Genomic DNA, 24,086 nt, shown 5'->3' with positions numbered 1-24,086 from the left:
TAGCATATGCTAAGCCCCACGGCACCAAACTGAGACTTAAGACTTAGTTACAGTTTTGGCTCTTCCAGCAATGGAATCATAAACCCAGTCAATCAGGAATCACCTGATCAGCACTAGTGAGGTCATCTCCCTGATAGACCCCGCCTTCCCCTAAAAGAAAGGGAAACTCCAATTTCTGCCTCCATCTTCCCATGGCCTTCTTCTCTCTGTTATCTCTCCTTTTCTGTCTCTTATAGAGACACTCATTGGATTTAGGGCCCAACCTCATCTGGATGACCTGATCTAAAGATTCTTACATTAAGTCTAAATTCTAAATAAAGTCACATTCTGAGGTTCTGGGAGGACATATCCTTTGGGAGCCACCATTCAACTCTACCACTCTGATCTCACAGCTTCTCTTAGTCTTGGGACTTCCCAGCCTATGGTGGGAACAAGGATGAGGCACCAGCCTCCAATACTCTGATTCCTCTAGATCATTCTGGGAGTTTCTGCTGCCCCTGCACGCCTCTCAAGATTGATCCCAAGAGGGATGGGGAAGGGACCTCCTCCTCTGAGGACAGGTTCAAAACCAATTAAACCATAGGCTCAAAAGTACCTAAAAACAACTGATATTCCAAGTAAGCACTCAATACACGGTCCTCACCATGACAACATTAATAATTATTGTCATGATTATAATTATCATGTAAAATGAAAACCCATTATTGAAATTATCTTAAATCATCATACATCAAAAATAACCTCTCTCAAATCATTAACAAATGTAGTATTTCCAGCTCATATAAAAACACTGTTGGTACTTGCTTGTGATCATTATGATTGAAATCAGAGTGAAGGAGAGACAGTATATGAAATGCATAAGCTCGTTTTTTATAAAAACAAATATCACAGTGGAAGCCTGCCACTGAATCTGCTTATTGTCTGCTGAACTTAGGACCCTGACAGTTAAATGTGAATGAAAGGAAGCCTTCACAAAGATGACAGTGTTCTGTCGTTGGTAATTTTTATTTTAAGACCCAGGAGCTAACATAGTCTCCCAGGAAATAGATTCAGTGACATTTAGCTTTTTGACCTTTAAAAGGAAAGGACGAAATCCCCAATAGAAGGCTCTCTCAACCTGGTCCTCTGCTCTTGATGATGTGAAGTTATTTCCCACAGCCACCACTGACAGACAGAAATGGGACCATCCTCTCACCCACAGACTGCTCATTTGTTCACATATTCATACGTAGTCACTGAGCACCTACCATGTGCTGGGCACTGGGGACCCCTGGTGAACCGGACAGGCTTGGCCTCATGGAGCTCACAGCACAGCAGGAAAGACAGGCAAGCAAATGAGGGAGTCAGGATGAATCTCCGTCCTTATACTCAGTGGTGAAAAATATACACATTTCTTAATTTATAACTTAACCTACTTTCTGTTTCCAGCTCCCAATCCCCCAGCGTAGCAGAAACGTCATCTCAGCCCATTTGAGGCCTCCTCTTTCCACAGGCTGCATATAGTTTTGGAGGTGGGTCTTGCAAAGTGTTAAAGAGTTGCTAGGGAGGGGTTGGGAAGGGGAACACTGTCCCTTGAGGCCACCTGCAGTTACCTGCCCATCTGCATCTGCTGAAACATCCAGCATTCCCTCTGACGCTTGGTATCGGCCTCCGCAGTCACCACTGAGAAGTGGCCCCTGGCCCATCGTGGCCTCCGTGTCCTGCAGTTGTCTGTCGTGTGCCTGACCCGGGCTGCATGGTGTTTGGGGAACATACATGTTCCTTTCGTAGAGTTCTCCTACCAACCTGGTCTCCACATTCATTTTCAGGTTCCACAACCCTGTCTGTATCAGGGTTTTCTGTCCCCCACCTCCATCCTCCATCCCCTCATTAAATAGTTCACTGGAATTAGGCAGCAGGAAACCTCCCATATGGTGATTCATGGACCTATTCTCCTTCCCTTCCGTGGCTCCACTGTCCTCTAGGTCCTTAGTGGCTCTCCATGTAGCCAGCAGAGGAAGAGAGATGGAGAGTGGAAAATTGCTTGGGAGGTTTCTACGGGCCAGGTATGGAAGAGGCACAGATCACTTTCATCAATATTCCATAAGTCAGACTTAGTTATGGTCTCATCTGACTACAGGTGAGTCTGAAAAATATCGTTTAGCTGTTATGCCCAAGAGAAAAAAGAAACAGGTTTTGGTGAGCACAACAGCAAATTTTGCTACGGGGGAAACGCTTCTACCTACAAAATGTTGAAGAAGCCTTTTGCTTTCTGCTCTCCACATGGCTCCTCTGAAGCAATGAGTACATAATAGCCTCCCAGGGAGACTATGATATATTATCCAGCCATGTGCATAATTTAAATTGTTGTAAGTGCTTTGCTAGCAGAACTATGGGATGCTCTGGGAACACACAGAGGCCTTAAAGAATTTCAGCAAGTGAAAATGGAGAAAAGGCTGTGATTGGGTTGGGTGGCACAAAGCAGGTGTTAGGAGGCCAAAGCATTGGCTTTGTTTAGGACAGAAGAACAATAAGGCTAAAAAGATCTTTGAGTAACTTGAGACCCTGCTTACGATTTACATCACATCATCTAACTAACTTGGCACTAATAATGCCAAAGTATTCCTGGTATTAAGGAGACTTGCTTCACTGAAGACTCCTAATCTACATGTGCCTGGCAGACGGCAGGCCTCTCACTCCACTCACTGGGTTGGTCATTTTCAAAGTGCATGACGTGGAAACCCACAACTGGTAAATACACCGTTCTGTATAGTCCTTGTATCTGTATAGCCACATAGGCAGCCCTGACCAACAATCTGGAAATGTTTTTTGAGGGCTCACCATATGCCAGCATTGTCCAGCCACCGCAGATGAGTTTGAAAAAGATAAAACCTCGTAATCAAAGTCTTTGCTCTTGTAATTTAGTTGTAGAAATACTGCTAACAATCCCTTAACTTTTATCTGTTTCAACTGTGTAGTCCTGACTAAAAAGAGATCAGAGATTACAGCAGGTAGAGAAAGGTTTCACTGAAAGAAGAGAAGCTGACTCCCAAAAGAGAAGGATGCAGGAGGGGTGGAATCAGCTTCTAGGAACTGGTTTCAGTTGACACCAAGTTGGAGGGGAACACAATGGCAAGTAAAGGAAAATAAGGTGGGAAGGAGATGAGGACCGACAGAGGACAGAAGAATTGGGACCATATCAACTACTCCAACATTTGTGAAGAGAAGCCATTTGTTGGTACATTTTGATTTTGTAAGATAGAGACTATTTTATAAAACTCTGAAATTGGGAGTCCGCCTGCCGATGCAGGGGACGCGGGTTCGTGCCCCGGTGCGGGAGGATCCCACGTGCCGCGGAGCGGCTGGGCCCGTGAGCCATGGCCGCTGAGCCTGTGTGTCCGGAGCTTGTGCTCTGCAACGGGAGAGGCCACAGCAGTGAGAGGCCTGTGTACCACAAAAAAAAAAAAAAAAAACAAACTCTCAAATTGGGAACACAGAAAAGAGAAAAATCCTCAGTAGAAAATGCTATTGGTTAAATATTCTAACGTATCAACAAAACTATCTTTCATTTCTCATGCATAACCATGTACGTTTATGTGTACATACAGTACCCTCCAAAGCAGTTTACAAGAGACATAGAGAATCCATTAGGAACCACGGTGAAATTTTTAAGAGAAAACAATCAACAAGAATAAAAAAGAAATTAAATACTGAATTTTGTGATACTCCTTAGTCACAATAGGATGTAGCCTTGTAGAGTAGAATAATAATGGGCTTCCCAAAGCAACCGTGATTGGGTTCAAATCCAGGCTCCCCCCCACCCCATTCTGTGGTCTGTTGGTCCAATCAAATTACTTCAGCTTTCTGAACCCCTGTGTACTAATCTAACAGGATGAAAATAACCTCTTCATCGCTAGATTATGGTGGGAACTAAAATGAGATATAGCATATATAAAGCACGTAGCTCTGCTTTAGCTCTGTGTGACCAGTAAGTGCCGATTTCCTTACATTCCTTAATGATAATATGAAATGAATAAACACCAGCCTTGCCATTTACAATACAACACAAGGTCTATTGGTGACCAGCTCTGGAAAGAGAGAACATGAGAATGGTCTGAGACAGATAACAAGTTCAGGAAACCCCAGCAAGGATCACAAGATGGAAAAACAGTTACTTTGCATTTCAATCATAAGCAACATTTAAATTACCACCAACAGTATTTGTAAAACAAAAATAAAATGCTCTAATACAATAAGCTTGAACTTCTATCTTAAGAATTTGAGAAATTCATTTTTTCCATTTGTGAATCTCCCTTGGGCAGGGCGGCGGCAATGGTGAGAAGAGATTAAATAAAAATATAAGGGCCGGGGGGAAATGCTTTAACCACAATTTGGACAATAATTTGCATGATGTCCCTGAAGAAAGAGTCCTTTACTACTGTGGCGGTTAAGCTGCTCCAAATGACTTTGCCTCCTCTGCTGACCTCTCCCTTTGTAACTCACAGATTGTATTTTCCCCACCTGTTTCCCACCACTCCCATGTCACCAGAGACACAGAGGCTTGGGCCTCTAGAAAGTGTAGCATCGCTCTCTAATAGCGTAAATCAAATGGTTACAGGCAATACAGGATCCAGAAAAACAAGCTAAATTATCATTTGTGTCTAGAACATATTTTTGATGTAACAAAATTACAGGGCAACAGAGAAGCATATAAAAATTAATTATTTCATTCTACTGAAATGATTAAAAGAGAAGCAGGATTTGAGAAAGCACTAAAAACATCAAACAAGATGATTAGAGACTATAACTTACAACCATTTTGCTGCAATTCCTACTCCGTGAAAGAAAAATGCAGACAGGAGGACAGTGGCAAATACAAGTAACTTAAAGCATATGGGCATGTTTTGGCAAAACACAGAGAAAGATGGAGTCAGTCAGTCAAGATTAATTACGCACCCACGGGTACCCAGGGGAAGGCAGCAGGTGTTCACAGAGCCCTCTAATCGATTTTAGATTCTCAGAAATTCCTGAGGGACACTCTGTGTGTCTTGATACTTTCTCCAAACACTGAACAAAGACCAGGCAGTGTTCTCTGCATTGCTAATTTCAAGTCTTTTCAAATGATAAACACCATCCATAGAGTAACAATGAACAGACCCAATGTGTTGGTGTTCATCATTTATAATCTTCCTGCTTGGTGTAATCAGCCCTTCAATCCATAAACTCTTGTTGAGCTTCTGCTGAGCGCAAAGCACTCACCCGGACTTCCTTCAAGGACTTCACACTGCAGGGAAGAGTTTGAGAGGTAAACAGAGATACAGGAACTTCTGCTAAGTGAGAAGGAAGAGGCAATCATGAGGAGTGATGAGAGCAGGGGGGGAGTACACTTAACCCAAACTGGATGGTGGGGAGCTCAAGATAGTCTTCCTAAAAGAAATGGCATATCTAAGTTTTTAAAGATACGTAGGAGCTATTCTATCAAAGAGGTCATGGTGAGTTGGTGGTGATGACGATGGACCAGGTAGCTGAGCGATGACGTGGAAAAGTACAAGACAAAAATGAACATGACTTTTTGGGGCTGGTATTTGGGGTTCATCTAGCAAGGAATGGAGAGAACAAAGGGCTAAGGGTGGTGAGGGAAGCGCTGAGGTCAGGTTAAAGAGGTGGGCAGAGGCCAGAACCTAAAGAGCCTTGTATGCCCTGGGGTTTGAATTTTATCCTAAAAGTAGCAGGAAGCCATTGTAGGATTTTAGCAGGGAAGTTCTCAGCTTAAGACTTGTATTCTTCTCACTGCAACAAAGGTAGAAAAGGGAGCCAAGATCACAGTGGTAAGACCAATTTGCTTGGGGTAGAGTAGGGTGCCATTCCCTATCAACAGAAGCACAGGGAGTACAGGAGAAGAAACATCTGGAGAAAAGAGGAAAAGAAGAGCTCAGTTTTGGAAATCTTGAACTTATGGTGCCTGACATTTGTCCAAGTGAGTGTGTCCACTTTGATTTATGAAAGAGGTTTGGGGTAAGAGGCACAGACCAGGGACAAAGGTGACTGTGGACGCCATGGAATCAGGACTAACACTCAGCTGGTATGCTCTGGCACAACTAAATCTCATGCTCATGGCCAGTACCTGGTCTGATCTGTCAGTGCCCAACTGTGCCAGCTGTTAAACACTGTGACTCTCACCTCTGTATGAGATGACCCAGGATAACAATAGGAAAGGGTGGAGGACAGACGCCTGAAAAATGTTCATGTGTTTATTGGAGGAAAGAAGGAGAAGAAGAAGAAAGAGGAGGAGGAGGAAGAGAGGTAAGAGATTTACGGCAGGAAATACCAGGGGACTGTTTCAAATGGAGAGCACAGCGAATAGTGTCTGGGGAAGGGGATCCCATGAAGGAGAGAAGATCCTGAACACATTCATTCATTCATTCATTTATTTTGCGGTACGCGGGCCTCTCACTGTTGTGGCCTCTCCCGTTGCGGAGCACAGGCTCCGGACGGCGCAGGCTCAGCGGCCATGGCTCACAGGCCCAGCCGCTCCGCGGCACGTGGGATCTTCCCGGACCGGGGCACGAACCCGCGTCCCCTGCATCGGCAGGCGGACTCTCAACCACTGCACCACCAGGGAAGCCCCACATTTATATTTTGGTTTTGTTTTTGTTTTGCGGTACGCAAGCCTGTCACTGTTGTGGCCTGTCCCGCTGCGGAGCACAGGCAGGCTCAGCGGCCACGGCTCACGGGCCTAGCTGCTCCGCGGCACGTGGGATCTTCCCGGACCGGGGCACGAACCCGTGTCCCCTGCATCGGCAGGCAGACTCTCAACCACTGCGCCACCAGGGAAGCCCCCCACATTTATATTTTGAAAGAGAAAGCAAGTAGGTGGAAGAAGTGTAAAGCAACGGGAGAGAGCAGAGATGAACAGTGGAATGACAACCCTAAGGAAATAGGAAAAGATGGGGTACAGAATCTTCTACTATAAGAGCAAGTGGATCTGTGTAAGTGGAGAAGGAGTTGGGAAAGGACTGACAGAGGAGATGTAGCAGAAAGCTAAAGGAGTGACTCTTATGATGCAGATGGCAAGAGCCTCAGCTGGGAGCTTTCAGGGAGGTGACGTGTAGGAATCTCAAGGAGAACGTTATGGGTTGAAATGTAAGGCATGATGGAGGCAGCTCACCAGAGCTAGGCTGGAGACTGTGAACTTACAGATCCTCACTGAAGTGTAACTTCATTTTTCTAATAGCTCTCTGGAGACTGGGCATTGATTTAGCGGTAGGGTTTTGCCAGAAAGATGCAGAGGAAAGACGAGGAAGCAAGAGAACTGTCAAAGAATGTTATTAATAACATCACATCATGAGGTCTATACTTCTTTGAGACACAAGAAAAGAGATGGGGGAGAACAAGGAGGAACTGAAGATCAAGAAACATTGAAGAACAGAGAAATAAGAGGGCTAGAACAATAGAAGAAGGCGGTGTAAAAAATGTAGATTTTTAGGATTTTGCAGAAGGAATGATTCAGATTGCTTGGGTGTAGCCCAAAGCTGAAAGTGGCAGGGCGGTGTGAAGGTTGGCGGAGCTGTTGAGATCTGAGAACCATGAACAAAGGGCGTTAGATGAGCTGTCCACATCATAGCAATCCTCACAAGCAAAAATTTATGTATCACTTTCTATGAGTTGGCCATTGTGGTGAGCAATTTACTTGTCCCTGAGCCTTTTTTTTTTTAAAGTAAGCACCATTATCGTGTTTTACATGAGAAACTAAGGGTCAGAGATATTATGCAATGTGCCTATGGTCACACTATTGGTAGAGGGCAGAGCTGTGTTTCAAACCCAGTTCTCTGATTCCAACGCTTGTGCTTCTTTCAAGAATGACAGCGGAGCTTGGGATGAAAAGGAAGATATAAGCCACAGCCCACAGTCATTAGTGAGTGTGGAAGAGTGACCAGCTAAGACAGCCGTGAAGAGGAGAAAGGTGGAAGGCCTGAACCTTCAAAGAGAAAGGCTTGCATGTGAGCATGCAGGAGTAATGCTTTACTAGTGGTGCTGGGGGTCAGGAGAGTGCCCTTCGGCCCCCATCCTGAGGCTCTCGGACAGAGGATAAATCATCTGTGGTGATCGGGTTCTAGTGTTGGTAAGAAGTTATTGTGCTGCCTCCAAAGAAACCTGAGTCCAGATTTGAAGGCGGAAATGGGATTGGATGGTTCTATAAGCCGAACTGTACATTGCAAACATCTGGAGTCCCCAGTAAGTAGGAGGATAGAGGAGGACTTAGGCCTCTTTAGAAGCGGCCAGCTGTAGCCTAAATGATCACATTTCTGAGGGAACGGAACAAGAGCTTGAAACATAAAAATAAAAAACAAACACAAACACAAAAAACTAGGGAAGCTACTGTGCAGGTTCCATAAGGAAAAGTCTTTGACTCCAAGGCAAATCATTCTCACCAGTGAAGACTTTTGAAGGCTTTGCTGATTACCTCAGTCCTCTTGATCTCCATCCTTTTGGTTCCTGCAGTCCCCGGTTTTGTCTTCTATCATGCTGTGTATTACTCATTGTTGTATATTTGTCATTACAGCATGCCCCAATAAATGGCTTATTCATCCTAGAGAAGTACTAAGCACACTGTAGGTGCCTGACAGGCATATCGCTGACTCTCTAGAGAAAGTGATGAAAGCTTTTAAGGTACCATTTTGTGTTTTTATCATCTCTTAATATGTATTTCTATGGCTTATAAATAGTCATATTTTTTGCCTGAGAACTTGAAGCCTTTTAGGCAGGATGTGCTCTGGGAGAACTATATGAGTCAATATAAAATCTCCAGGAAAAGTGACCTAAACTTGGCCTCAATTCTGTCCACCACACAGAGACAGCTGGGAGAAAGAATACCATAGAGAAGGAACTGGGCCCTATGGAATCTGCACAGATTTAGGCTCTCAGACAGGACCCAAAGGTAAGGAGAGTTTAGAGTCCATTTTTGTTATTTAACCAAAGAGAAATGGTTTGCTTTGCTAAAATAGAAATTCCTTTTTCCAAGAGCATTGAGAATGATTAATACCTCCATTTTCTCCATCCCATTCAAGCCTGCCCACCTTGATAGTATATTTCTTAATCAAGAAAATGTATCTCCTTTCTAAGGGCATGGCCAGTGGTGGTGGTGGGGGCAGGGGGAGCTTCCAAAGTTGCCGACAGGTAGGATATTTTTGAAAACTAGAAGATGTCTACTCATGAGGACTGGTGAGTTGAAGGAGAGAATTTAATAGCAAATAAATTTGCCTTGGACTCACAATCCACTACCCAGAGCCCAAATACCATGACATATCTAGCCCACAGGTATTACTGCTAAATTTCATCACACAGATACATTATCCATCCTTTAACTCTCAGCAAAAATTAGCTGAACAGCCGAACAGGTCATCTTCCCTCACCTCGGAGAGTAATAGCAGAGAAGGCTGCATTCATCTGCTTCCCACACGAGGTTCTCGATTATATTCAGTCATCTGACAGAATGAACTAGAAGCTAATACATGAGACAGAACCTGAATGGATGCAGGCAAAAGCGAATGGGAAATGTAGCTATTAAAAATAATCAGTATGGGGCTTCCCTGGTGGCGCCGTGGTTAAGAATCTGCCTGCCAATGCAGGGGACACAGGTTCGAGCCCTGGTCCGGGAAGACCCCACATGCCGCGGAGCAACTAAGCCCGTGTGCCACAACTACTGAGCCCGCATGCCACAACTACTGAAGCCCGCATGCCTAGAGCCCGTGCTCCGCTACAAAAAAAAGAAGCCACCACAATGAGAAGCCTGCGCACCACAACGAAAAGTAGCCCCTGCTCACTGCAACTAGAGAAAGTCCCCCACGCGCAGCAACAAAGACCCAATGCAGCCAAAAATAAATAAATTAAAAAATAATAATAATAATCAGTATGTATACTTAGACCACCTCGGGGAGATTTCCTTTTTTTTTTTTTTAGAACTCACTGGTTCATTTTCCAGTGTGCTTGACCCATCTGCACTAGGCTCTAGAGTTTAGTAAGCCTGAGGAAGGACCAGAACAAAGGGTGGACAGAGTGAGGGGCGAGCGGAGCTGACACTGGAAAGGCTGGCTCGGGAGAGCTAAGGAGTCTCTGCTTTACTCAAAGTTGGATGAGATGTTTTGGGTGGGTCTTGAGGAGGGAGTGGGGTGGTCTGACATCATTTTTGTGTGTGTTTGCTTGTTTTAAAATCGCTCTCCTGCAGTGTAGAGGAGCGGTCTGAGGGCCAGCAGTGGCAGTGGTGGGGAGCTGCTGGGAGGCTCTGGCAGGAGTCCAGCGGAGAGCAGGATGGCAGCATCGGAATGCGGGCTGGTTAGGGGGCCCAAGGCAGAGGAAATGAGAGGTCATACTAAATGTCTGAAGTTTTTTTCAAATGAAAGAAGCAACAGAATTAAGAATGAGGCATGGGGTGCATCGGTTTTGTTCATTTTACTGAGATTTTATCTCAAACTTGAAAATGTTTGTAATATTTTTATCTCCTAAATCCAATAAACACCGTATTCTACAACTCAAAATAACAAGTTAAAGGAGCAAACACTCATTTGTTCTGGTCTTTTCACGGCATTTCATGTATTGGAAAATAATTATGAAAAGGAATACAAGGTCTGGTGGAAGCATCGATAATTGTTCTGGAACTAATTCTACCTAACATGATTTAATAGGCTTTACAGAATTCTACAAACAACCAATTTAAATTAGACACACCAAGATTTAAATCCATAAATGCAGTTAGTTTAAAACATTCGTGTTAGTCCCCTCTCAATCCCACACCTACTCTTAAAATGAAAAAACAAATATCACAAGTGACTATGCCTCTCAGTCCATATATTTACATGTGTATACAAGAAATATCCATTCATTCTCTTTAAATCCACTCAAAATCAACCCTGATCCCCCACTCCACTCAAACCTAGGCCTGTAGCTCTCAATAGGTTCCTTGACTTCCAGTTTTTCTCTATTCCTGAGGAAATCTCTCCTGCCCCCTCCTCATCACTTATAAAGCACTCCCTTCTCAGTTCAATAAGGTCAGAGTTTTTGGAAAACAAAAGCTAGAGAGTATAGTTAATAAAGGTGACGTCAGTTTTCACCCCAACATTAATTTCTCCTAAGGGCTAGACTTAGAGACTTCCTTTTAACAAAGAGAATGTCATAAAAGTATTAGGATGCTAAGTCATAAAAGACTGTGACTTCTGTCTTGATTCAGTTACAAAAGAATGTGACTTCCTCCTTGCCGGCACTCTCTGGCCCTCTTGCTGGTTTGCTCTGATAGGAACTAGCTGCCGTGTTCTGAGCTACTGTAGAGAGAGTAGAAAGAAACTGAGATCAGCCTCTAGCCAAAAGCCTGTGAGGAACTAAGGCCCTCTGCCCAACAACCGCGAAGGAAGTGAATCCTGCCTACAACCACATGGACGCCTGGAGCAGCAACTTCCCCACTCACGCCTGCAGACGAGACCAGAGCCCTGGCAAACCTCACACAATCTGTGAGAGACTCTGGAGCAAAGGACCCAGATAAGCTGCACCCACATCCTGACTTGCAGAAACCATGAGATATAAATGCTGTTGTTTTAATCCACGAAGACTTGGTGGATTAATTTGTTATATATCAATAACTAATACAAATTGCCAAGCATCTGTGGTGCCCTTGTCAAAGTATGAAGTTCAGAGAGCCAGTGAGAGGTTCTTACACTGCTTGCACACTGTACCTATCAAATGTCCTGTTCACTATATGTATCTAAAATATTTATTGACGAACCATCAGGTAAATACAAACAAAACAAAGAGACAGACACATCACACAGAAAGATCCTTAATTGTTTTGTTTTTTTACTTTTGGTGTTTTTGTAATTTTTTGAACTGGTAGAAAATTGAATAACTGGCAGTGTTTTAATAAGGCCTTTGGGATAAATGATGATATGTGGCAATGCATACCAGCATATAAGCAAAATGCCGTATTAAAAATGGAGTAATTAAATGACCATTTATTATCAATTATCAATAAATAATATTAAGATATTAAAGTTGAGACTAAAAATTAGACAAATCATAACAAAAATTTTCCTTTACTTCACAGAGTTCATTATCTGGGTCCTATGGAAACAAATACAATTAACATTTCAACTGTAAATGGTACTATTAGTTCTTTTGACATCCTGGAAAGGGCATGGCTGCACTTGGAAGAAACACACCAGTGCTGATTAAGAGAAGTTTCTCTAAGTGACAGACAAGCAATGGGAAGGGAATATATTTTTTAGGCCAAATCAGACCTGCCCTGTAGAAATGTGACTCTGGAATCAACCACATTCCTCTTATGGGTTTGAACCTAGAACAAGGTCTGAGCTGCCAATGACAGCTAATGGCCCAGGGAGTAGTTGTCAAATTAAGCAAATAAAAATACAAAATGCCCCATTAAATTTTAAACTTCAGATAAACACAAATAATTTTTAATATAAATATGTTCCCTCAAATTATTATTATTTACTTGGTGGGGAAGGAGGGCAGACTAGTCAACGAGGAGAGCTGGAGGAGGGCTGCTGCGTGAGAGAACAGGAGAGAGAAACAGGATGAGGAAGTATCCACAGAGGACATGCTGAATAACTAAGTGCGGAGGCTTTGGTGTTCCTTTACGAGGCACGAGGTGCTGAGTTATATTAAGTTATAAATGTCTGACCTCTGACTTTGCTGTGCTTTGAGTTGTTTACTTCAAGCCACATCTAAGCGGCACCATTTCTCACGGGAGACCTAATAAATGTAAATGTAAATTGCTCACCACAATTCTCCAGCAGAGGGCAGTAAAATGTCCTTGAGGAAGGAGCGGGTATCAGCCAGGCACCTAATCGGAAACAGTTCAATTCAGATAGCTCAAAAGACTTTAATGAAGGAATACCTCCCCTCCCTCCCCATGTGTGGACAGGGCTAAGGAAACCAAGAAGGGATATTGCACTTGGAAACTAGCAAGAGCAGGAAGCCATCACCACTCCTGGACCTGCAGCAGCAAGGGAAGGAAATGGTGTTCTCAGAAGGCAGTGGAAGTTGGAGTGATGGCAGACGGGCCCCACTCCTGACAGGAGGTGCAAGTGTGGACAGATGCAGCCCCTACCAGAAATGCAGCCCCAAGCAGGGAGGGAGCAGAGATAAATGTCCTATCTCTCCTTCTGCCCTTGCACTCTCCTTCTGGGGTCTCCCATGTGCAGAACTCCAGTCTGTTGGCAAGGGAGCCCAAGGGAGGCAATGAAGAGAGGTCAGCTGCCCAAGGCAGGGACTTGGCAGGGACCAGGGCAGGGAAATGTGGAGAACAGCAAAACCAGCACGGGATCCTTTTTCTAAGATGCGCAGAGGCATTGTTGGGACTACCAGCAGCCTGCCTCTTGTTAAAGATGTGCTTTAACATTCGTAGGAGTTCAATAAATCTGGCCTGTGAAGTCAACTATAGTGGTATTTTTACTTATTAAGTACTTAACAAGTACAAATCAGTATGGGGCAAGAGAAACTAGTAATGACAATAACTAACATTCATGGTCCTCTCACTATGTTCCAGGCACTGAACTAAGTGCTGTACAGGCATTACTTCATTCATCCTCATGCCAGCCCGATGAGTTAGGCACTCTTATTTTTGACACCTTATAGAAAAATAACTGGGAATCATAGAGGTTAAGAAACTTGTCTGTATCATGAGTTGCCCAGATGTGAAATTACATTAATCTGACTGCAGACCTTGGTCCCTGGACTCAGGGAATCTAGTCCAGAAGCAAAATCACTGGTTACGGATAAATGGAAAAAAAAAAAAAAGTTACTGATAAATGCTGTGTCTGGAGTAACTGTAGGGAGTTATGAGAGAAGAGAGGTGAGGCAACGAACCAAGAACACAGTGGGGACAGTGGCAGGCGGTTAGAAGGAAGCTGTGGGGAATGGAGACCTTATCTTAGTGATGGTATCTTTCTTCTAACAGTTAAATTATATTCTGCTTTGCAGTACAGCTGTTTCGTGCATAACCCATGTGCCTACCTTAGTGGTCCTCAGCCCTTGCTGCACATTAGTATCACATTAAAGCAATGTCCTAAGATAATATTGTACATCAACTATACTTCAATTTTAAAAAAATGGCATAGACCCCACCCCAAACCACTTAAATCAGAGTTCCTGGGACTAGAGTGCTGACATCAGTGTTTTTAAGTCCTGCCCAAGGGATTCCTGTCTGCAGCCAGAGGTGAGAAAAAACATATTACTCTAAAACTTCTTATGAGTAGGAGAAATCTCTTATTTACTTTATAGTTTATAAATCTGCCTTACATATAGTTCAATATTTAATTGACCTAACCTGAATCAAATAGCTAAAGGGGATAATGAATGAATGGGGAAAATTATAAAACCATGTTTTGATTACATAACTTGGAAGGATTTAAATGAAAAAAAGGAGAATAGATACCAGAGAAGTCCATCCACTGGAGTGAAGGTTCTGAGCCCCACGTCAGGCTTCACAACCCGCGGGTCCGGCAAGAGGAGGAGGAATTCCTAGAGAATCAGACTTTGAAGGCTAGCGGGATTTGATTGCAGGACTTCAACAGGACTGGGGGAAACAGAGACTCCACTCTTGGAAGGCACACACAAAGTAGTGTGCGCCTCGGGACCCAGGGGAAGGAGCAGTGACCCCAGGGGAGACTGAACCAGACCTACCTGCTAGTGTTGGAGGGTCTCCTGCAGAGAGGGGGGGTGGCTGTGTCTCACTGTGAGGACAAGGACACTGGCAACAGAAGTTCTGGGAAGTGCTCCTTGGTGTGAGCCCTCCCAGAGTGTGCCATTAGCCCCACGAAAGAGCCCAGGTAGGCTCCAGTGTTGGGTCGCCTCAGGCCAACCAACCAATAGGGAGGGAACCTAGCCCCACCCATCAGCAGACAAGCAGATTAAAGTTTAACTGAGCTCTGCCCACCAGAGCAACAGCCAGCTCTTCCTACAACCAGTCCCTCCCATCAGGAATATTGCACAAGCCTCTTAAGATAGCATCATCCACCAGAGGGCAGACAGCAGAAGCAAGAAGAACTACAATTCTGCAGCCTGTGGAACAAAAACCACATTCACAGAAGCCAAACAAGATGAAAAGGCAAAGGGTTATTTACCAAATGAAGGAACAAGATAAAGCCCCAGAAAAACAACTAAATGAAGTGGAAATGGGCAACCTTCCAGAAAAACAATTCAGAATAATGACAGTGAAGATGATCCAGGACCTCCGGAAAACAATACAGGCAAAGATGGAGAAGATGCAAGAAATGTTTAACAAAGACCTAGAAGAATTAAAGAACAAATAAAGAGAGATGAACAATACAATAACTGAAATGAAAACTACACTAGAAGGAATGAATGGAAGAATAACTGAGGCAGAAGAACGGATAAGTGACCCGGAAGACAGAATGGTGGAATTCACTGCTGCGGAACAGAGTAAAGAGAAAAGAAATGAAGACAGCTTAAGAGACCTCTGGGACAACATTACACGCAACAACATTCGCATTATAGGAGTCCCAGAAGGAGAAGAGAGAGAGAAAGACCTGAGAAAATACTGGAAGAGATTATAGTCGAAATCTTCCCTAACATGGGAAAGGAAATAGCCACCCAAGTCCAGGAAGCGCAGAGAGTCCCATACAGGATAAACCCAAGGAGAAACACGCCAAGACACATAGTAATCAAATTGGCAAAGATCAAAGACAAAGAAAAATTATTGAAAGCAGCAAGGGAAAAACGACAAATAACATACAAGGGAACTCCCATAAGGTTAACAGCTGATTTCTCAGCAGAAACTCTATAAGCCATAAGGGAGTGGCATGATATACTTAAAGGGATGAAAGGGAAGAACGTACAACCAAGATTACTCTACCCGGCAAGGATCTCATTCAGACTCAATGGAGAAATCAAAAGCTTTACAGACAAGCAAAAGCTAAGAGAATTCAGCACCACCAAACCAGCTTTACAACAAATGCTAAAGGAACTTCTCAAAGTCGGAAACACAAGAGAAGAAAAGGATCTACAAAAGCAAACCCAAAACAATTAAGAAAATGGTCATAGGAACATACATATCGATAATTACCTTAAACGTGAATGGATTAAATGCTCCAACCAAAAGACACAGGCTTGCTGAATGGATACAAAAACATGACCCATATATATATGCTGTCTACAAGAGACCCACTTCAGACCTAGGGACACATACAGACTGAAAGTGAGGGGATGGAAAAAGATATTCCACGGAAATCAAAAGAAAGCTGGAGTAGCAATACTCACATCAGATAAAATACACTAAAATAAAGAATGTTACAAGAGACAAGGAAGGACACTACATAATGATCAATCCAAGAAGAACATATAACAATTATAAATATATATGTACCCAACATAGGAGCACCTCAATACATAAGGCAACTGCCAACAGCTATAAAAGAGGAAATCGACAGTAACACAATAATAGTGGGGGACTTTAACACCTCACTTACACCAATGGACAGATCATCCAAACAGAAAATTAATAAGGAAACAGAAGCTTTAAATGACACAATAGACCAGATAGATTTAATTGACAGTTATAGGACATTCCATCCAAACACAGCAGATTACACTTTCTTCTCAAGTGCACATGGAACATTCTCCAGGATAGATCACATTTTGGGTCACAAATCAAGCCTCAGTATATTTAAGAAAATTGAAATCACATCAAGCATCTTTTCTGACCACAAGGCTATGAGATTAGAAATGAATTACAGGGAAAAAAGGGTAAAAAACACAAATACGTGGAGGCTAAACAATACGTTACTAAATAACCAAGAGATCACTGAAGAAATCTAAGAGGAAATAAAAAAATACCTAGAGATAAATGACAATGATCCAAAACCTTTGGGATGCAGCAAAAGCAGTTCTAAGAGGGAAGTTTATAGCTATACAAGCCTACCTCAAGAAACAAGAAAAATCTCAAATAAACAATCTAACCTTACACCTAAAGGAGTTAGAGAAAGAAGAACAAAAAAGACCCAAAGTTAGCAGAAGGAAAGAAATCATAAAGATCAGAGCAGAAGTACATGAAATAGAAACAAAGAAAACAATAGCAAAGATCAATAAAACTAAAAGCTGATTCTTTGAGAAAACAAAATTGATAAACTATTAGTCAGACTCATTAAGAAAAAGAGAGGACTCAAATCAATAAAATTAGAAATGAAAGAGGAGAAGTTACAACAGACACCGCGGAAATACAAAGCATCCTAAGAGACTACTACAAGCAACTCTATGCCAATAAAATGGACAACCTGGAAGAAATGGACAAATTCTTAGAAAGGTATAACCTCCCAAGACTGAACCACGAAGAAATAGAAAATATGAACAGACCAATCACAAGTAATGAAATTGAAACTGTGATTAAAAATTTTCCAACAAACAAAAGTCCAGGACCAGATGGCTTCACAGGTAAATTCTATCAAACATTTAGAGAAGAGCTAACACCCATCCTTCTCCAACTCTCTCAAAAAACTGCAAGGGAAGGAACACTCCCAAACTCATTCTATGAGGCCACCATCACCCCGATACCAAAACCAGACAAAGATTCTACAAAAAAAGAAAATTACAGACCAATATCACTGATGAATATAGATGCAAAAATCCTCAACAAAATACTAGCAAACAGAATCCAATAACACATTAAAAGGATCATACACCATGATCAAGTGGGATTTATCCCAGGGATGCAAGGATTCTTCAATATACGCAAGTCAATCAATGTGATAAACCATACTAACAAACTGAAGAAGAAAAATCATATGATCATCTCAATAGATGCAGAAAAAGCTTTGGACAAAAATCAACACCCATTATGATAAAAACTCTCCAGAAAGTGGGCATAGAGGGAACCTACCTCAACATAATAAAGGCCATATATGACAAACCCACAGCAAACATCATTCTCAATGGTGAAAAACTGAAAGCATTTCCTATGAGATCAGCAACAAGACAAGGATGTCCACTCTCACCACTATTATTCAATATAGTTTTGGAAGTCCTAGCCATGGCAATCAGGGAAGAAAAAGAAATAAAAGGAATACAAATTGGAAAAGAATAAATAAAACTGTCACTGTTTGCAGATGACATGATACTATACATGAAGAATCCTAAAGATGCCACCAGAAAACTACTAGAGCTAATCAATGAATTTGGTAAAGTTGCAGGATATAAAATTAACGCACAGAAATCTCTTGCATTCTTATATACTAATGATGAAAAATCTGAAAGAGAAATTAAGGAAACACTCCCATTTACCACTGCAACAAAAAGAATAAAATACCTAGGGAGACAAAAGACCCGTATGCAGAAAACTATAAGACACTGATGAAAGAAATTAAAGATGATACAAACAGACGGAGAGATATACCAGTTCTTGGATTGGAAGAATCAACATTGTGAAAATGACTATACTACCTAAAGCAATCAACAGATTCAATGCAATCCCTATCAAATTACCAATGGCATTTTTTTACAGAACTAGAACAAAAAATCTTAAAATTTGTATGGAGACACAAAAAACCCTGAACAGCCAAAGCAGTCTTGAGGGAAAAAAGCAGAGCTGGAGGAATCAGACTCCCTGACTTCAGACTATACTACAAAGCTACAGTAATCAAGACAGTACAGTACTGGCACAAAAACAGAAATACAGATCAATGGAACAAGATAGAAAGCCCAGAGGTAAACCCACGCACCTATGGTCAACTAATCTATGACAAAGGAGGCAAGGATATACAATGGAGAAAAGACAGTCTCTTCAATAAGTGCTGCTGGGAAAACTGGACAGCTACATGTAAAAGAATGAAATGAGAACACTCCCTAACACCATACTCAAAAAGGATTCGAGACCTAAATGTAAGACCGGACACTGTAAAACTCTTAGAGGAGAACATAGGAAGAACACTCTTTGACATAAATCACAGCAGGATCTTTTTTTTTTTTTTGTGGTATGTGGGCCTCTCACTGTTGTGGCCTCTCCCGTTTGCGGAGCACAGGCTCTGGACGCGCAGGCTCAGTGGCCATGGCTCACGGGCCCAGCTGCTCCGCGGCATGGCATGTGGGATCTTCCCGGACCGGGGCACAAACCCGTGTCCCCTGCATTGGCAGGCGGACTCTCAACCACTGTGCCACCAGGGAAGCCCAGCAAGATCTTTTTTGATCCACCTCCTAGAGAAATGGAAGTAAAAACAAAAATAAACAAATAGGACCTAATGAAACTTCAAAGCCTTTGCACAGCAAAGGAAACCATAAACAAGACCAAAAGAAAACCCTCAGAATGGGAGAAAATATTTGCAAACGAATCAACGGGCAAAGGATTAATCTCCAAAATATATTAACAGCTCATGCAGCTCAATATTAAAAAAACAAACAACCCAATCCAAAAACGGGCAGAAGACCTGAATAGACATTTCTCCAAAGAAGACATACAGATGGCCAAGAAGCACATGAAAGGCTGCTCAACATCATTAATTATTAGAGAAATGCAAATCAAAACTACAGTGAGGTATCACCTCGTACCAGTTAGAATGGGCATCAACAGAAAATCTACAAACAACAAATGCTGGAGAGGGTGTGGAGAAAAGGGAACCCTCTTGCACTGTTGGTGGGAATGTAAATTGATACAGTCACTATGGAGAACAGTATGCAGGTTCCTTAAAAAACTAAAAATAGAATTACCATATGATCTAGAAATCCCACTACTGGGCATATATTCAGAGAAAACCATAATTCAGAAAGACACATGCACCCCAATGTTCACTGCAGCACTATTTACAATAGACAGGTCACGGAAGCAACCTAAATGCCCATCGACAGACGAATGGATAAAGAAGATGTTATACATATATACAATGGAATATTACTCAGCCATTAAAAGGAACGAAATTGGGTCATTTGTAGAGATGCGGATGGATCTAGAGACTGTCATACAGAGTGAAGTAAGTCAGAAAGAGAAAAACAAATATCGTATATTAATGCATATATATGGAACCTAGAAAAATGGTACAGATGAACTGGTTTGCGGGGCAGAAATTGAGACACAGATGTAGAGAAGAAACGAATGGACACCAAGGGAGGAAAGCAGTGTGGGTGGAGGTGGGGGTGTGATGAATTTGGCGATTGGGATTGACATGTATACACTGATGTGTATAAAATGGATGACTAATAAGAACCTGTGGTATTAAAAAATAAAAAATAAAAAAAAGGAGAATAATTTCCTTAATTAATGTTCTTTTCTTTGAAGCCGTAAAGGGCATAGGACCCCTGTACGTTTCCCAATTATTTGTGCACACTGTTTTTCTCAAGAAGCACATATTCAACCAAGTGTCAGGAAATTAATGGAGTAATTTCCATCTACAACCCATGAATAGCATGTCCATCAGAGGCAAGAAAATCATGGATAGGAAGCCTGCATGAGAGGGTATCACCAGCACGGGTGCACCCTGGCTGTGACCTGACTGACTGTAGAAAAGAGAGCAGTACAAATGTTTGGAGTACCTGGAATGGGAACGCAGCCCTGGGGCTGCAGAGAAACAAAACAGAGGTGGAAATAATAGAGCAAGTCTGGTTACTCCCCTGTGCTCTGTACATTTCCTGGCTTCCTAGGTTGAATAAATCTGTAGTGTGGATCTGGGTTGAGCTAAAAGGATTTCAGGAATTTTTATGAAGTAGTGCATTTGCAAGCCTGTGATATTTATTTGCATGAGATGATCTGAATAGGGGAGGGGGTGGGGTGGAGAACATCTGCCAGAGAAGCTTGTGCTCAGGTGCATGGGGAAGGAGAGAGAGCATGTATCTGTCACCAGGTGGACAGAGGTCAGAGCCCAGAGGACAGAAGAAGTGCAAGGGCAAGAGCCAGCAAGACCTGGGTTATCCTTCCTGATGGAGCCTGGGCAACACCCTCACCCCATCCTCAAAACTTTGTGATTTAATATAGGCAAAGATGAGATCCACTTTTTTAGGACAACCTAAAAATGGATAGTTAAGCTTTTTAAAAACTAAGTAAATTGGACTTAGTGAAAAATAAGTCTAAAAATTATAATGTGAAAGCAGAATTGATACTCATATTCAGTAGAATACCCATTTGGTTCTGAGCACCCTAGTAAACAATGTAAAGGGAGAGACAGGATGTGTTGCGTGAAGATGTACAGTGCCGATAGCAGAAACGTCAACTAGTAACTCAGAAGTACAACAAATTCTTCATTCCAGAAGCCCCGTACCTGAATATTTTCAGGAGACACAAAAGGAAGCTTTTCACCCCTATGAAGTAGGGGTGTATGTGTCTAATAGATTCCTATATTCTGATGGAAGAATTAGGTTTTTCCTATTTCACGTAATCTATGTAAGAGAAATGTGATGTCTCCACGTAAATTGCCCTTAAATCATGTATCTAGCTATGAAAATAAAACAAGAAAAGTGAACACAATGGATGTGACTCCACCCCTAATGAAATAAATAGGCATTCAGGTGACCCCAGAATTTTGTTTCAGTTGACTGATTTGTCAAATGCCGTTTTGACACAACATCACTGGGAGAAATAAAGAAAACATGAATATTCACTGCACAAAGACTAGCATATTCAAAGACTTCTATTCTCAATTTGATAAAGATCACTAGGAAGGGAATCAGCCTTCATGAGCCAAATATGCTTAACAACCACTTCGTTGAAATCTGCTGATGCTGCAACTCTTTTTGAGAAATGGGACTTATAACAACAAGCCATGGATAGCAACAAGATTACTGCATCAAAAAGCGGCCCTTATTTCGTCTAGTTTTAAAATAGTTTGAACTGAAGTCAGCAAGCTGGTGAGATAGGAGTTTCCACCACTGGTCCCCTCACAGAAACATCCATTTGAACAACCAACCACTCACAAAAATACCTTCACAAGAGTGAAGGATTCCAGGTGAGAGATTACAGCACCTGGATGGAGCACGGAAATAAGAAAAGATGCAATGAAGAGGGTAGGAAGGACAGTTTCACATTACACCCTTCACCCCACCCGAAGCGCAGGCAGCATGGCAGAGTGACAGAATGAAGTGAATGTCATGGTGGACCCCAGTACCTGGCCTGCCCTAGTGACCAACAATTTGGCGCCTACAAGAGAGTCACGTTAGCTTTAATGACACACATAGGCTGAAAGTGAAGGGATGGAAAAAGATATTCCATGTAAATGATAACCAAAAGAGAGAGAAATGACTATACTTATGTCAGACAAAATAGACTTTAAGTCATAAACTCTCAAAAAAGACAAATAACGGCACTATATAATGACAACAGGGTAAATTCATCAAGGGGATATAACAATTGTAAATATATGTGCACCCCAATATAGGAGAACAAAAATATATATAAAGCAAATATTAATAGGACTGAAGGAATAAATAGACAGCAATACAATAGTTGTACCCCTACTTTCAATAACAGATAGATGATCTAGTCAGAAAATCAATAAGGAAACAGTGGACTTGAACAATAATATAAACCAAGTAGGTCTAACATACACAGACAGAACATTCTATCGAACGGCAACAGAAGACAAATTTTTTTCAAGTCCGCATGAAACATTCTCCAGGAGAGATCATATGTTAGGCTACAAGACAAGTCTTAAAAATTTAAGATTAAAATCATAACAAGTATCTTTTCTGACTACAGTTCAAATGGAAGTTGACCTAAATATAAAAGCTAAAACCATAGAATATCTACTAAAAAACATAGGAAAATACCTTTTGTGACCTTGGACCATTAAAATATTTTTAGATAAGACAAAAAGGACTAACTGTAAAATTTTCAAAATTGATAACCTGAATTTAATCACAAGTAAACAGTTTTGCTCATCAAAAGATATCATTAGGAAAATGAATACACAAGCCATAGACTGAGAATAAAAATAATCTTAACACATTGATCTGACAAAGTACTGGTATCAGAATATATAAAGAATTATACAAGTGGGAAAATGTCTTAAAGCCACTTGACAGGAGAAGGTATAGGAATGGCCAATGAGTGCATGAAAATGTGTCCAACATCTTTAGTCATAAGAGAAATGCAAAATAAAACTACGAGACACCATTTCACATCCATTAGAATGCTAAAAAGACTGGCAATACCAAACATTAGTGATGATAGGAAGTGACTAAAACGCTCTTCATTACTACCACTTTTTATTTATTTATTTATTTATGGCCACATTGGGTCTTCATTGCTGCATGGACTTTCTCTAGTTGCAGCGAGTGGGGGCTACTCTTTGCTGCAGTGCACGGGCTTCTCACTGAGGTGGCTTCCCTTGTTGCAGAGCACGGGCTCTAGGCGCACGGGCTTCAGTAGTTGTGGCTCGCGGGCTCTAGAGCACAGGGTCGGTAGTTTTGGCACACGGGCTTAGTTGCTTGGTGGCATGTGGGATCTTCCCAGACCAGGGCTTGAACCCGTGTCCCTTGCATTGGCAGGCGGATTCTTAACAACTGCGCCACCAGGGAATTCCCTACTACCACTTTAGAGAACCGTTTGGCAATTTATTACAACTTAAATATATATTTACTCTTTGATTCAGCAAGTATGTATGGGGGGAGGGAAAGAGAGGGGGAGAGAGAGAGAGACACAAGAGTGTTTATAGCATCCTTATTTATAGTAGCCAAAAACTGGAAGTAACCAAAGTGTCAGTCAATCAACAGGAGCATGGATAAACAAAATGTGGTACATCTGGAATGGAAAACTACTCATTATTTAATAAAGGGAACTACTGATATACTCAACTAAACAGAAGAACTTCAAAAACACCATGGTAAGTAAATAAATCTAGACACAACAGGTTGTATAATCTATACAAATTACAAGAAATTTAAGAACCAGCAAAATGAATCTATGGTAATAGACATCATAACAATAGCTGCTCCTGGAGGTGAGAGAGAACTGACTGGAAAGGGGCATGAGAACACTTTCTCTGGTGACAGAAATGATTTATGTCGTTTTGGGTAGGTGTATAAAATTGTCAAAACTCAGTAAAACAACACTTAAGATCTATGCATTTTATTTATGCTAATTATACCTTAAATTGTATTATATAAAT

General features: G+C 41.9%; 1 long non-coding RNA gene across 1 annotated transcript in view; it reads right to left on the bottom strand.

Moving 5' to 3' along the window:
- Positions 1-24,086, bottom strand: part of LOC117314489 (uncharacterized) — a 71,894-nt gene extending 47,808 nt beyond the window's left edge. Inside the window, exon 1 of the long non-coding RNA XR_004529237.2 lies at positions 12,767-24,086. This is a non-coding gene — a long non-coding RNA (uncharacterized lncRNA). The remainder of the gene's footprint in view (positions 1-12,766) is intronic.

This window comes from Tursiops truncatus, chromosome 12, assembly GCF_011762595.2.
Source record: "Tursiops truncatus isolate mTurTru1 chromosome 12, mTurTru1.mat.Y, whole genome shotgun sequence".
Taxonomy (NCBI): domain Eukaryota; kingdom Metazoa; phylum Chordata; class Mammalia; order Artiodactyla; family Delphinidae; genus Tursiops; species Tursiops truncatus.
This window is presented reverse-complemented; position numbering and strand designations above follow the sequence as displayed.